Raw genomic sequence first — 16382 nt, forward strand, 5'->3', positions numbered from 1 at the left:
ATTATGAGTAGACCCAGAGCTTGCCATAAAGGCCCAGGTGCCTCTTGCCACCAGTGCAATGAGTAGGGACAGACAGAGCTTCATGGCTCCTGGAAGTCACCAAGGTTCTCCAAATGAAGCTTGTTGAAGAGAAGAACACAAACACTGACTCCTGCTACTGGGGGCTGGGGAAAGAAAAGGCACCCAGTGATGCTCTCATCTGAAGGTATTTGGTTTTCTGAGTTGTGATGCTGAACTTCGACAGTCTTCCTGCCTCATTGGAACAGCCTAGCCAAAGTCGTGCAGGAAACTTCCCAGCTCTCCAAGTCCTACAAAATGTAAACTGAGGAGAGGATTCTCTTTCTAAGAATAGAAAATTATGAATATAGGGGCACCTGGGTGGCTCAGTGGGTTAAGCCGCTGCTTTCGGCTCAGGTCATGATCTCAGGGTCCTGGGATCGAGTCCCGCATCGGGCTCTCTGCTCAGCGGGGAGTCTGCTTCCTCCTCTCTCTCTGCCTGCCTCTCTGCCTACTTGTGATCTCTCTCTCTGTCAAATAAATAAAATCTTTAAAAAAAAAAAAGAAAATTGTGAATATAATGGCTATCCAACACTAGAATACAGGAGAGATTGAGTTAAGAGAGTCATTCTACATTCTTCTCTGAAGAGAGAACAAAGAAAGCTCTGCAGGTACATGGGGAAAACATGGTGTTTGAGTCGATAACAAGGCAATGTATTGAACAGTGTCATTCAAATGCAATGCAACTAAATGGCCAAATCAAAGTTTCTAAAATGTGCATGTTTTCCTCAGACACATGTGAAGAAATGCGGTCTATGTCACTGTCTTGTAACTCCTCTGAACTACTTCTTCCCCCAGAAAGTTCACCAAACCTGTGGTTCCTAAGAAAGCCAACAGAATATCAGATAATACAAGCTGTATAGAGTGACTGGTGGAAACTGATCCTTTCAAGTCTGAAGGGCAAGTGAACCAAGGAAACAAAGAATCAATCCCAGCAAACTCAAGTGTATACTCACTTGACAGAAGTTGACTATTACTGCAAACGGTAAGTTACCCATACTTGCACTGAGCTTGGTAAACCAAATGAAAAACTCATTAGATGGTGCTTATAAAACTTTCAGACTTCAGTAAATGGATTTCAATTAGATTGAAGAGAAAGCAAAACTAGTTTCCATGGAAACCAGCTTTTATCTATTTGGATTATCTTAAGTCTGGGACACCAATTCTTAGGGTTTTGAATGGGCCTAAATGGTACTACAAATGTGGATATAGTTAATGTCTTAAACATAAATGGACTTATTTTAAATTTGGGTCATAAAACAAGTATTTTATAGTTTCAACAACAAGCAAAACATTAGCGGGTGGTATTTCAGGTAAATCAAAAGAAGAACACTCCTGTTTTCCCATACCCCTACAACTGTGGGGTTGCTAATCATTGTACCAGTGTGAGGTGTGTTCTCTCTTCGAGTGACCATTTATGTTGTTTTGTACATTTTAAGTAGAAAACATTCCATTTCTAGGCTAGTAGTTAAATACTGTAATAATAACACAATATTTATTGAATTCTTGCTATATATTATCTGCTTTGCATGCATTCTTTCAATTTATCTTTCTAATACCCCATGAGATAAGTTCTATTATTATTCTCCATTTGACATAGAAAAACAAAGGCTCAATAATCTGCCCAATGTTTCACAGCTGATAAGTTGTGGAATTGCAAGTTGAATTTAGGATTTGTGATTCTATTCTCCTAGACCCCATAGGTGTTACACATCTGCCCAAATGATTTCCCTCATTTATTTTCACTATTTCTCCTCAATTCTTACTCCACAGCTCAAAAGGTTGATTTAAACCTATTTTTTAATCAAATTGTACATTTGTTCAACGATAGTATGTTAAGTACTTCCTCTTTGCCAGGAACTAAGTCCATATGAGAGAAGACATGGTTTGTGTCATTGGTATACTTACAGTCTAATAAGAAGGCAAATAGTAAATAAAAAGTTTAATTTACTTTTCTTCCTTTGAAAATATTGGGCTATTGGGGTCAATTTACAGGTGTCAATCATTTTCTGATGGGTAGCACCATACTAGAGGTCAGTAATACTTTTCAGTAGTCAAGGTGACAGGCACATATCCACAAGGACCTTTACCATGATATCAAGTGATAACTAAAAATGTCCAGAACCACAAGTATTAGTCTTCCTGGATTTCTAATCCTGCCTTCTTACACCGTCTTTTAGAAGTAGGCTGGATCGAAGATTCCCATTATGTGATTATAACTGGTCTCTGTCAGTTTTCATTTTAACTTTGATCACCACCACTCCATCATGCCCTACTGCACCAAATTCCCACCCCATGTATTTCAAACCTGCCTCAGCACTGTAACCATCTTTCCTCTCATTCAGTCATGTAGTTCTCATTTATTATGGTTCCATTATATGATTAAATTAATGACCCAGTTCCTACTTTCAAAAAGTAAACATAAGTGAAAGCAAAGATAAAAATATCTAAATATTATGATAGGAAGTTTCCAGGTAAGATGAGTACAAAAGCATATTCACCAGTGTTTTATAGTTTTCAGTGTTTTTAAATCCTCATTAAATTTATTCCTAAATATTTTATTATTTTTGATGCTATTATAAATGGAATTGTTTTCTTAATTTTGGGGGGATAGTTTGTTGTTGACATACAGAAATGCGACTGATTTTTTTTGTATGCTTGGTTTTGTATCCTGCCATTTTACTGAATTGGTTTGTTGATTCTAATAGTTTTTTTGTGGTGGCTTTAGGTTTTTCCACATATGAGATTATGTCATTTGCCATTAGATAAACTTACATCTTCGTTTGCTGATTTTGATGCTTTTTACTTCTTTCTCTTGCCTAATTTCTGTAGCTAGGACTGTCTTGAATAAATGTGGCAAATGTAGTCATCCTTGCCTTGTTCTGGATCTTATGTTTCTATCACTATTACTAGTAATAATAGAGAAGGAACCTGGAGAGGGGGTGGAAAAAAACTAAAAGTGATAATAAAAAATAAGGAAGGCAGAAGAAAATTTTGAAGGTGATCAATATATTTATGGCATGGGAGATGACGGTTTCATGGATATATTATCTCCAAACTCATCAAGTTGTATATAATAAATATGTACAAATTTTTCTTTAAAGATTGTTTTTTTCTTTTTTATTTGACAGAGAGAGAGATCACAAGTAGATAGAGAGGCAGGCAGAGAGAGAGGAGGAAGCAGGCTCCCCACTGAGCAAGGAGCCTGATGCGGGGCTTCATCCCAGGACCCTGAGATCATCACCTGAGCTGAAGGCAGAGGCTTTAACCCACTGAGCCACCCAGCCACCCCAAATATGTACAGATTTTTTAATGCCAGACATACCTTAATAATTTTTTTTAGTTTTAAGGGTTTTTTTTAAGTTTAAATTCAATTAGCCAACATATAGTACATCATTAGTTTCAGATGTAGTGTTCAATAATTCATCAGTTGCGTATAACACCCAGCGTTCATGACATCACCTGCCCTCCTTAATATCCATCACCCCGTTATCCCACTAAATTGGTTTAAATACACTCACACTAGCATTTAGGTTTAAGTGACTAAATAGTACTAATTCTGGAATGCTTGTTTTTTAAAAGAAGACCGTGAAAAGAAAACCATCTTTAACCCAAGAGAAAGAATTATCAGTAGCATAATAACTAGGTATCATTGAAGGTGAACATAATTTGGAAGATATTTGGGAGAGAGCAAACCTTCCTAATAACAGCCAGCTTAGACAAGGTAAATGACCACCTTTTTCAGCAGTTAGTCTACTCCTAACAATCACAAATATTTTCATTCTCTTTCTCCCCTTCCATCAGCCTGAGAAGTATTTAACATGCAGTTGAAGAAAAAGAGAGGCACTGTGTCCCTGGGTCAAATGAAAATGTCTCTTGCCCCAAAGCCTTTAAGTATCAGCTTCATTGCAGGCTTTGCTGCGGCACTTCCGCCGCACTGGCCCACTCTCAAACTCACTTCCACTTGGTGCAAATCTTCTTTCCCTGACCCTATTTCCAACCCTACTGCTTGCTCTTTGATCATCACAAATGACTTAAACCCAAGAGAGCAGCTTCAGTAATTGGCCTGAGCAGACCACCACCTGTGGCCTGTATATTCTTTGGTCTCCATCCTAAATCCCCCCACTGTCTACGGCCATACCACCCTGAACGCGCCCGATCTCGTCTAAATCCCCCCACTTTTCAGGCCTCTCATCTGAAATTGATTTCTGAACCACCCCTTAGCCTCCTGCAAAGCCTAGGAGTTGGAAGGGGCAGGGAGAACAGGCAGCAGTCATCCTCTTTCCCCTCTTCCCAGCCATATGCCACTGCTCCTGCCTCCTTTCCCTGCATTACTTCTGAAACTCCAACTGGACTCTTGCTCAGCCCATACTCTCCCTACTTGCCAGCCTCACTGCCCTCCCCCACTCTACACTTCTTCCTCATTTATAACCATTTCCATCTGAAAGGGGGAGTTTTTCTTTTTCCTTTAAAAAAATCTGAGTTGGGAACACTGCCGATTGTAACTATAGTGATGCATCAATCACGTCGCAATAATTGCACAGCACAGGGTTTCCTGTTAGGGCTGAGCTACCTGCCAGAAAATGGCAGCAATCAGGCTATTGGCAGCAGACAATCAGGCATCATTTGTAATTCTTTCTGGCTGCATGTTTCCCAGTCCAGGAATTGGATGCTAATCAATCAGTTGTCATGGTTACCCAGAATCACACAGCTATCAATACAGGAAAATGATGGGAAAAATTATGGGGGCAGTGAGCGCCGTAATTCTTAGAAGGGAGTGCCAAGTGACCTTACCAGGTGCCAACCCATGAAAAACAGTACCAAGAAAAAGCAGGAGACCCCAAGGATAAACGATCATAGACAGTCAAGGGAAGAGCTATTGTCTTAGCCACAAGAGTAGAAGCAGGTGGGTGATTTTTGGGTCACTTCATTGTCCTTGGATACCAGCTGAGCTTCCAGGGCCAGGCAATATAGAAGTAATTTGAGGGGAAAAAAGACAAGCACTGGTGATAGAGGAGAAAGAGAGATGAGTTATCCAATCAATCGGCAAATGTTTATGGTGTACCCATTACACATGAGGCCCTTCATGTGGCAAATACTGTCTGGTCTGGGCCACCCAACACAGACAGCAAAAGCCAACCAGTACTTACAGCAGCATTTGAGGTGACAGAAGTGTTGCACAATCTTTCAGTAACACTGTAGAGGAGTCAAAATGGAAACCACCAGTGTGACCCAGCATGGTGAAGGTAACAGATCAAAGCTATATGCCAGAACTGGACCAAATATGCTCACCTACCTCATACTGAATTCTAACAATATGAGAAGTAGGTTTCACTATTTCTGTCTTACCACTGAGGAAACCTCAGCATTGAATGTTGAGTAAGCAGCCCAACATCACACAGCTGGAAGGGCTGGGACAAGACCAGGTGAAAGCTCAGGCCTAACCTTGACCCAAAACCATATGAGCCATGGGCACTCTGCAGCTGGGAGTCTGGGAAAATCAGATTCATTCAGATGCTCAGGAGCCCTAATGACAACACAGTCCAAAGACAAGTTTTAGTACAAGATAGGGGTATAAGTGGCTTTACTGGAAATTCAGAAACATCCCCAGAGATATCAGTTTGCCTCAGTGTGATCCTAGAGAAGTCATTTTATTTCTCATGTCTTCAACTTCCTTTTCTGTAAAATGAAAGTAAGAACTCCTATGAAAAATAGTGATACTTAAATGAGACCATGTCCATGAATGCTTTTCTTGGCCTGAGCAGTTTTTTCATTCCTTTTTTCCTTTCTCAACTCTAAGGTGACAGGGGTATCCTAGATCTTGTGGCACAGATAAGCAGTCCCCTTAAGTGGGGTTAGGAGTTTGTTCTAAAAAGCTTTCTAAGCTTTCCAGAGTGTCACCAGAGCAAGCTGAGAATTTGTTGGTTTCTACATCCTTAGTCTCTGGCCCTGTATTAATTTCAGAGTTCTCCAGAGAAATAGAACAAATAGGACTATATGTGAAGAGACTGATTATAAAGAATCAGCTCACACAGTTATGGAGGCTGAGAAGTCCCATGATCTCCTGTATGTAAGTTGTAGATCCAGGATACCCAGTGCTGTGTAATTCAGTCTGAGTCAGAAGGCCTGAGAACCAGGGAGCCTGAGAACAGCATAAGATTAATGCTGCAGCTCAAGCCATCAAGCTGGGAGGCAGAATTTCTACTTCCTCTACCTTTCATTCTAAACCCAGGTCCTCAACAAATTGGGTGATCCTCACCAACATTGGGGAGAGTGATCCACTTTACTGGATTCACTCATTCGAATGCTAATCTCATCTGGGACACCCTCACAGGCATACCCAGAAGAAACATTCAAACGAATATCCCAGCACCTTTTGATCCAGTCACCTAATGTTAACCATCACAGGCCTCTTCTATCTGCTCTGTCTTAATCTTTTGGGAGGCTTGGAAAGAGAAAGTCAAATGGTCCCACACAACATGAGTCAACCCCAGGTCCCAGTGCCAAGCCCCACTCATTTCCATCAGGGCAATAATGTTGTGATGGGATTTTGTCTCATCAAGCAATTCCTGGCATAATGCTGTGCATTGCAAAAATAACCACTAAAACATTGTGAGCACAAATCTAGTTATTAACCAATTAATTTACCAAACTATTCTTATTAAAGTAATTGCATGTTTCAAATGCATTTCTTTAAGCCAGATAATATTGAGGCTTACTTTATGATGTGCAGCTTTCTTAGTGAACCCTTTGAACTTTGGTGAAAGTGTTTTACAGCTTGAGAAGGAGCTTCCATAAGCAGTGTGGCAGAAAATGCTTAGGTCTTGGGTTCTAGTCCTGTTTCTGCTACTAATTGTTAGCTCTATAGCCTTGTGCAAATGATTTCCTGTCTCTAAGCCTCAGACCCATCATCTGTGGAGCAAAGAAGCAGCATTTCCAAGATGGCTTCCTCAGAGCATTACTACATATTCATATAACATCATTATATACTTTCATACATACATAAATAGGTGATCTGGGGAGAATATTTTCAACAGTGAAATGGTCAAAAACAAGTTTGGGAAACTGGGTGAAGCCATGTTTTTCAGGTTTTCTTACTGAATGAGCTTCTAGAGATTTTTATAGGCTATTGGAAGGGGAAATCTAAAATGCAGTTCTAGAGTGGTTGGCTGGCTGGGTTGGTAGAGCATGAGACTCTTGATCTCAGGGTCATGAGTTTGAGCCTCACATTGGGTATAGAGATTACTTTAAAAAATAAAATCTTGAGGATGATAGATAAATAGGGGGACCCTAGACTCTCTGCATCCCTAGAACAAAGCTAGATAGTTACCAAATCATTCTGAACACCCAAGAAATTAATCTGATTAAGAGAACAAACCTGTAAGTCTGCAAGTAGAAAAGCCACCACCTTCTGGAAGGCGAGGGGTACAGAGAATTGATTTGGAAGAGTTAAGAACTGTGGGTGCTGTAGAGGGGAGGAAGTCCTGATTATGGAGATTATTGTAAGGTGTTAAAAGCAGTGGAGTGTAAAATCTGAAGTTTTAGAAGTCTGCCACCACTGGGGTTGTGCTCTTAAAAGTGCTCCAGCAGGGAATGAGGACAGAGACACAGAAGTGGACAGTGTGCTCTGAGGATCCCCTGTGTAACAAGAACAAGTGGTGCCAATGTGCTGTACTGTTCCCAAGCATGGGATCAGGGACACCTGCTGAAGCCAGCAAGTCTGGGTGCCAGCTCTCTGCTCCTCCATTCCATAAACTCTGAACCATGTGCTGCTGTGCAACTGTTTTCCTGGCACCAGTCAGCAGATGGCAAAAGTGCAGCAAGCCCTCCCCCAGAGGATCAGAGTCGTCTGTACTGCAGAAATCCCTAAATTTGAAGTTTGAAACCCTGCTGTGTGCCTGAGATAAAACAGCTTGGACACAGGCAGGACGAAGGCAGAAATTTGATGGAAGCCAAGGACAGAAGAGGGACAATTATTTGCTCTTCTTGGTGGGCTCCAGGGCTAGAGAGTGGCCCAGCAATTTTTACCCTGCCAATCAGCACTGAAAGTCTTCAGGAAGCAAAAAGCAACACCTAATGGAGACCAGAGCCCCTTATACCAAGCCCTGTCCCCCTGCATGCTGCAAGTGCATCTTCACAAGGTCAAGTCCACCTGAGAATCAATGCAACAGGCCCTTCCCCAAGAAAACCAGTACAGACCCCTTCACATGCACCAAGTCTCCTGATCATAGAGTGCTGCAAAGCTTCAGCTTTGGGGGGAATAGAAGCTAACTTCCTTTTTATTTTTACTTTTTTAAATTATTCATATATTTATTTTTATTTTCCTACTATTTATTTATTTATTTTTAGTCTTTTAGTTTTCATTTTTTCCATATTTTTAGTTCTAGCTTCTTTTAACAAGCAGAAGAAAACACACCCAAGATCCAGTTTTTTGTTGTTGCTTTGTTGATTGTTGGGTTTGTCTCTGGACAAAATGATAAGACAGGAATTCATCCCCCCCAAAAAAAGAACAGGAAGTGGAACTTACAGCCAGGAATTTAATCAATATAGACATAAGTAAATGCCTGAACTAGAATTTGAAACAATAATTATAAGGATACTAGCTGGGCCACCATAAAGGCATAGAAGACACGAAGGAATCCATTTCTGCAGAGATAAAAGAACTAAAATCTAGTCAGGCCAAAATTAAAAATGCTAAAACCAAGATGCAAACCTAAATGGATGTCATAAAAATGAAGATTCACAAAGCAGAAGAACAAATCAGTGATACAAAAGATAAAGTTATAAAAAATAATGAAGTTGAAAAGAAGAGGGAAAGAAAGGTAATGGATCAGGAAGGCAGACTTAGAGAACTCAGTGACTTATTAAAACAGAATAACATTCATATCATAGGAGTCCCAGAGGATGGAGAGAAAAGGGGGCAGAAGGTTTAATTAAGCAAATTATAGCTGAAAATTTCCCTGATCAGGGAAAAGACACAGACATCAAAATCCAAGAAGCACAGAGAACTCCCATTAAATTCAGCTAAGACATATAAAAGTCAAAATCACAAAATACACAAACAAGAAAAGAATCCTGAAAATGGCAGGCAAGGGAAAAAAAGCAACAAAGACGATAAAGGAACAGAGAACATCACCAGAAACACCAACTCTACAGGTAACACACTGGCACTAAATTTGTATCTTTCAATAGTTACTGAATATAAATGGACTAAATGCTTCAAACAAAAAGACATTGGGTATCAGAATGGATAAAAACAACAACAAAACAACAACAAAAACACAAGATTCACCTATACACTGCCTATAAGAGACTCATTTTAGATCTAAAAATACCTGCAGATTGGAAGTGACAGGATAGGAAACCATCTATCATGCTAATGAACATCAAAAGAAAGTTGAAGTAGCCATACTTATATCAAAAAACAAACAAACAAAAAAACCTGAGTTTAAAACAAAGACTGTAACAAGAGATAAAGAAGGGCATTATAGCTTAATTAAGGGATCTATCCATCAAGAAGATCTAACAATTGTAAATATCTATAACCACAACTTGGAAGAACCCAAATACATAAATAATTAATTATAAACACAAAGAAACTAATTGATAATAATACAACAATAGTGGGGGACTTTAACAACCCACTTACAACAATGGACAGATCATCTAAGCACAAAGTCAACAAGGAGGCAATGACTTTGAATGACACACTGGACCAGATAGACTTAACAGATATATTCAGAATACTTCATCCTAAAGCAGTAGAATACATATTCTTTTCAAGTGCACATGGAGCATTCCCCAGAATAGATCACATCACTGGGTCACAAAACCAGCCCTCAACAAGTACAAAAAGACCAAGATCATACCATATATATTTTCTGATCACAACATTGTGAAACTTGAAGTCAACTGCAAGAAAAAATTTGGAAAGACCACAAATACATGGAGGTTAAAGAACAATTTACTAAAGAATAGATGGGTTAACAAAGAAACTAAAGAAAAAAAAACAAAAAGTACATGAAAGCAAATGAAGATGAAAACACGAAAGTCCAAAACCTTTGGGATGCAGCAAAGGCAGTCCCAAGAGGGAAGTATATTGAAATATAGGCCTACCTCAAGAAGTAAAAAAAAAAGTCTCAAATACATAACCTAACCTTACACCCAAAGAAGCTATAAAAGGAACAGCAAATAAAGGCTAAAGCCAGCAGAGGAAGTGAAATAATTAAGATCAGAGCAGAAATAAATGATATAGAAACAACAATAATAACAACAAAACAGATGAGATCAATGAAACTAAGAACCAGTTCTTTGAAAGAACTAATAATATTGATAAACAGTCAGCCAAACTTATCAAAAAGAAAAGAGAAGGGTCCCAAATAAATAAAATCATGAATGAAAGAGGAGAGATCACAGCTAACATCACAGAAATACAAATAATCATTAGAGAAAGTTAGGGGAAAATTATATGCCAACAAACTGAAAAATCTGGAAGAAATGGACAAATTCATAGAAACATACAAATTACTGAAACTGAAACAGGAAGAAATAGAAACCTTGAACAGATCCATAACCAGAAAAGAAATTGAATCAATGATTAAAAATCTCCCAGTAAACTCAAGTCCAGGGCCAGATGACTTCCAGGGCAATTCTACAAGACATTTAAAGAAGAGTTAATACCTATCCTTCTCAAATTGTTCCAAAAAATAGAAATGAAAGGAAAACTTCAATACTCTCTCTATGAGGCCAGTGTTTCCTTGATTCCAAAACCAGACAAAAACTCCACTAAAATGAATCCAACAGTTCATTAAAATAATTACTCACCACAATCAAGTGGGATTTATTACTGGGTTGCAGAGGTGGCTCAATATTCACAAATCATTCAATGTGATACACTGCATTAATAAAAATTAGGATGAAAACCATATCATCCTCTCAATAGATGCAGAGAAAGCATTTGACAAAATTCATTCTTGATAAAAGTCCTCAAGAAAGTAGGGATAGTTGGAACATCACTTGACATCATAAATGCCATATATGAAAGACCCACAGTTAATATCATCTTCAAAGGGGAAAAGCAGAGCTTTTCCTATGTGGTTAAAAATAAGACAGGGTGGGGTGCCTGGGTGGCTCAGTGGGTTAAAGCCTCTGCCTTCAGCTAAGGTCATGATCCCAGGGTTCTGGGATGGAGACCTGCATCGGGCTCTCTGCTCAGCAGGGAGTCCTCTTTCCTCTCTCTCTCTGCCTGCCTCTCTGCCTACTTGTGATCTCTGTCTGTCAAATAAATAAATAAGTAAACCTTTTAAAAAATGAATAAGACAGGGATGTCCACTCTACCATTACTATTTAACATAGTACTAGAGGTCTTAGCCAGCAATCAGAAAATAACAACAACTACAAGGCATCCAAATCTGCAAGGAAGAAGTCAAACTTTCACTATTTGCTGATGACAAAATACTCTATGTAGAAAACCCAAAAGATTTCACCAAAAAATTGCTAGAACTCATACATGAATTCAGCGAAGTCATAGGATATAAAATCAATGTACAGAAATCTGTTGCGTTTGTATACACCAATAATGAAGCAGCAGAAATAGAAATCAAGGAACTGATTCCATTTACAATTGCACCAAAACCCATAAGATACCTAGGAGTAAACCTAATCAAAGAGGTAAAATACTTGTACTCTGAAAACTTCAGAGCACTTATGAAAGAAATTGAAGAGGACACACAAAAAAGAGGAAAAATATCCCATGCTCATGGATTGGAAGAACATTGTTAAAATGTCTATGCTGCTCAAAGCAATTTAAACATTTAATGCAATCTCTATTGAAATACACCAGTATTTTTTACAGAGCTGAAATAAGCAATCCTAAAATTTGTATGGAACTACAAAGGACCCTGAATAGCCAGAGGAATATTGAAAAACAAATTCAAAGAAGTTAAACTCTCACTCTTTGCAGGCAACATGATACTTTTATAGAAAACCCAAAGACTCCAGCAAAAAATTGCTGGAACTCATACATGAATTCAGCAAAGTCACAGGATCAGATTCAGGATATATCCTTATCCTTATATATTAAGGATATATCCTTATATCCTGAATCTGATCTGTATATCTGTATATCCAGATAAACAGGATATAAGATTCAATACACAGAAGTCACTTGCATTTCTATACACTAACAATGAAGCACAAGAAAGAGAAATCAAGGAATTGATCCCATTTACAATTGCACCGAAAACCATAAGATACCTAGGAATAAACCATTTAATCAAAGATGTAAAGGATCTATACTCTAGAAATGAAAACATTTATGAAAGATATTGAGGAAGACACAAAGAACTATAAAAACATTCCAAATTCGTGGATTGGAAAAATAAATATTGTTAAAATGTCTATGCTTCCAAAGCAATCTTCCAAAGCAATTGGAAAAATATTGTTAAAATGTCTATGCTTTCAAAGCAATCAATGCATACCATCCCTATCAAAATACTATCAATATTTTCATAGAGTTGGAAAAAAATAATCCTAAAATTTGAATGGAACCTGAAAAGCAAAGGAATGTCAAAAAAGAAAAGTAAAGCTGGAGGCATCAGAATTCTGGACTTCAAGGTATATTACAAATCTGTAGTCATCAAGACAGTATGGTGCTGGCCCTAAGACACATAGATCAATGGAACAGAATAGAAAACCCAGAAATGGACCCACAATTATATGGTTAACTATACTTTAACAAAGCAGGAAAGAATACCCAATGGAAAAAGACAGTCTCTTCAACAATTGGTATTGGGAAAACTGTACAGCCACATGCAGAAGAATGAAACTGGACCATACACAAAAATAAACTTAAAAAAAAAAAAAACCTAAATGTCAGGCAGGAAAATCATCAAAATCCCAGAAGAAAACATAGGCAGCAACCTCTTTAATTTTGTCCACTGGAACTGCTTACTAGACATGTCAATGGAGGCAAGGGAAACAAAAACAAAATGAACTGTTGGGACTTTCTCAAGATAAAATGCTTCTGCAGAATGAAGGAAACAAAACAATCAACAGAACCAAAAGGCAGCCTATGGACTGGGGGAAGATATTTGTAAATGACATACAGGATAAAGGGTTAGTATCCAAAATCTACAAAGAAGTTATCAAACTCAACACCCAAAAAACAAATACTCCCCCCCAAAAAACAAACAAAAAGAAATCCAGTTAAGAAATGGTCAGAAGATATGAATAGACACTTTTCTAAAGAAGACATCCAGATGGCCAATAGATATATGAAAAGATGTTCACCATCACTCATCACCAGGGAAATACAAATCAAAACCACAATGAGATATCACCTCACACCTGTCAGAATGACCAAAATGAATAACACAGGAAATAACAGATATTGGAGAGGTATGGAGAAAGAAGAACACTCTTGCACTGTTGGTAGGAATAAAAACTGGTACAGCCACTCTGGAAAACAGTATGGAGGTTCCTAAAAATGTTGAAAACAGAACTACTCTATGATCCAGCAATTGCACTACTAGGTGTTTACCCAAAGGATAAAAAAAAAAATACAGATTTGAAATGGTACATACACCCTGACCTTCCTTATCCATTTACATACACACACATATGTGTGTGTGTGTGTGTGTGTGTGTGTATATATATATATGCGTGTGTATATGTAATGGAATATAAGTGGAATATTACTCAACCACCAAAAAGAATGAAATCTTGCCATTCTAAAGATGTGGGTGGAGCTAGAGTATGTTATGCTAAGTAAAATAAGTCTGTCAGAAAAAGACAAATACCATACAATTTCACTCACATATAGAGTTTAAGAAACAAAACAGATGAACATATGGAGGGGGGAGAGGGAACAAACCATAAGAAACCCTTAGTGATAGAGAACGAACTGATGGGTGATGGAGGGAGGAGGGTGGGGGATGGTCTAGACGAGTAATGGGTATTAAGGAGGGCACTTGGTATGATAATTACTGGGTATTGTATGTAAGTGAGGAATCACTTAATTCTACTCCAGAAACCAATATTGCACTGCATGCTAACTAACCAGAATTTAAATTAAATTTTGAAGAAAAAAATACTTAAAAATAATAGATGAACAATGACTCTTGGAACACTGCAATGATGTATTTTATGGTGACTAACATAACACAATAAATAAATAAATATTAAGAAAAATAAAATAATAATAGTAAATAAACAAAATAAAATGCAATGCTTTCCACATTTGTCTGACTTCTAAACCATTTTTTCTTGTTTTTGTTACTGAACATCTCTAGAGGCTTGTGTTCTAATGACCAAACTTTAGAAAACACTGAATTAAAGGCTCTTAGAGAGGCATTGTTTGCAATGGCAACAAGGTGAAAATAAGCTGGGTAGTCACTGCTAACCTCCTTTCCTGCAGGGAATGCTAGGCAGCCCTATGAAGAGCAGGGCAGATCCACATACGTTGGCATGGAAATTTTCCAGCTTATTTCATTAAATGCAAAAAGTAAGATGCGAACTCAATAAACTGTCCCCATTTATGTGTCTATGCTTGAGTGTCAGTGAAGATGAGTTGATGCAAAGGTAAATGTAAGTGTATAACTATACATAGTAAATTTCTCAGTGCGTATATAAGATACTATAGAGGGTTTCTTGCAGAGTGGCACTGAGGGTACGGATAAAGGGTGTTTTTATTTTTATTTTGTACCATTAAGTATTGTTCAACTTTATTTTTACCAACTCATGTAATTATTTTTGTAATTAAAAAAAAAACACAAACTTTAAAAGCTTCCTGGAAACCTTTTTGGTCTTTTTGTAATTTTGTGGTTTCCTGAATCCCAAATTGAGGCTAAGTTATGCCTGTCTTTTTTTTTTTTTTTTTTTTAATGCCTGTCTTTTGAATGAGAAATGGTCAAGGCTTTATACCCTTGGGTCCACCAGAATACCAACTCTTCTGTATTTTTCCATCCCGAGATCGAGGAACAGCACCCCGAGGAGTAACTGGGCCCTCTGTTTTGGGGGCCTACATTATGGGCTGCATCTAGATTTCCAGAAGGCCAAAGAACCCAGCCACAGGGACAAGAATGGAACGTTGAATACCACTGTAGGTAAACATTAATAGGCAAATCATGACTAAGCACAGAATCCGAGAGTCCAAAAGCATCTAATCTGGAAGGATCTTTCTACAAACCTGACACCTGAAGGAGAAAAATTGAAGACCACAACTAAAGATTTCAGATCTGAAACTTCTGATTCTGAATCTGGGAGAATTTATACAATGCAATGTTGTCTTCCAAAATGAGAAGAACATGCCCCCTCTCTTCTGTCCACATGGAGATGGGAAAATGTTCCTGACTTGAAGGCTTTAAAATTGACCCAAAGGGGAAAGAACAAACAAACAAAGAAAAAACCCTGACCAAAGCTAGACACGGTAGACTAAAGAAGCAATGTCCAACCAGAAAAGGCAGAACCAGAAATGTGGAGAATGAAAATTTGTTGAGCTAATTTAGCTAATTCTCAGTTTGATGAAAATTTTGGGGAGAAGCACCAAGGTAAAGAAATAGAGTGCTCTTTTCAGTAGTACTTAAACTAAAATTGGAATGAAACAGAGATTATCGTGACCCCTGTGCACAGATTAAATGCAAATTTGTGAAGCATTCCATATGTAAAAGAAGGGGAAAAAAAAGAAGAGAAAGGAAAGGAAAAGAAAAGAAAACAAAAAAGGAAAGAAAAAAGAGAAGGAAAGGAAAGGAAAGGAAAGGGGGAAAAAGGAAAGGAAAGGAAAAGGAGCAGACCCAAATCAAAAGTTCAAGACAAATTTGTGTTGATGAAGGAAACTTGTGAGAAAAAATTCATAGCTGTCTTTGGCATCTACTCTACATACCTGGGAGGAATTAACTTCTCAACTAGTTATGTATATTGTAAACTTAGTGGTAACTTTGAAGCACAAGGATAGCGTAGGTGGAGAATGAGCTTTTCTATCTAAGTGAATTATCTGAAGGATGGAAGGTCTTTTTTCAATGATAGAACTTCTATAAATTTTTATAATGTTTATGGAAATCTTTATAAAAAGCACCATGTTTCCCAGCCCTTTTAAAGAGAATCTGCTGCACAACATTTAACCTTTTCCTCAAGTTTTCATTTACTTGTTTGTTTGAAAATCCTTTGAAAAATTCTTTTCCTGAGTTTTTGTACAGAGAGACCCTAGGAACATCTAAGGTATAATGGTTCTGCCCGTTGTTTTCTGTTCCTTACTTTGTATCCTGTGTAGGTTTTACAAAGCATTGGTACATCTGAAGGGATTCATTCCATTCTAGTGACAGTGAGGA

The 16382-nt window shown here is 38.0% G+C and overlaps 1 non-coding gene across 1 annotated transcript; it reads left to right on the top strand.

Moving 5' to 3' along the window:
- The first annotated feature begins 15618 nt into the window (after nucleotides 1-15618).
- LOC123937817 lies at nucleotides 15619-15722 on the top strand. The gene has a single exon (XR_006817601.1). It is a non-coding gene; the product is annotated as a U6 spliceosomal RNA (small nuclear RNA).
- Nucleotides 15723-16382: the final 660 nt, after the last annotated feature.

The sequence above is a fragment of the Meles meles genome, chromosome 2 (assembly GCF_922984935.1).
Source record: "Meles meles chromosome 2, mMelMel3.1 paternal haplotype, whole genome shotgun sequence".
Lineage (NCBI taxonomy): Eukaryota > Metazoa > Chordata > Mammalia > Carnivora > Mustelidae > Meles > Meles meles.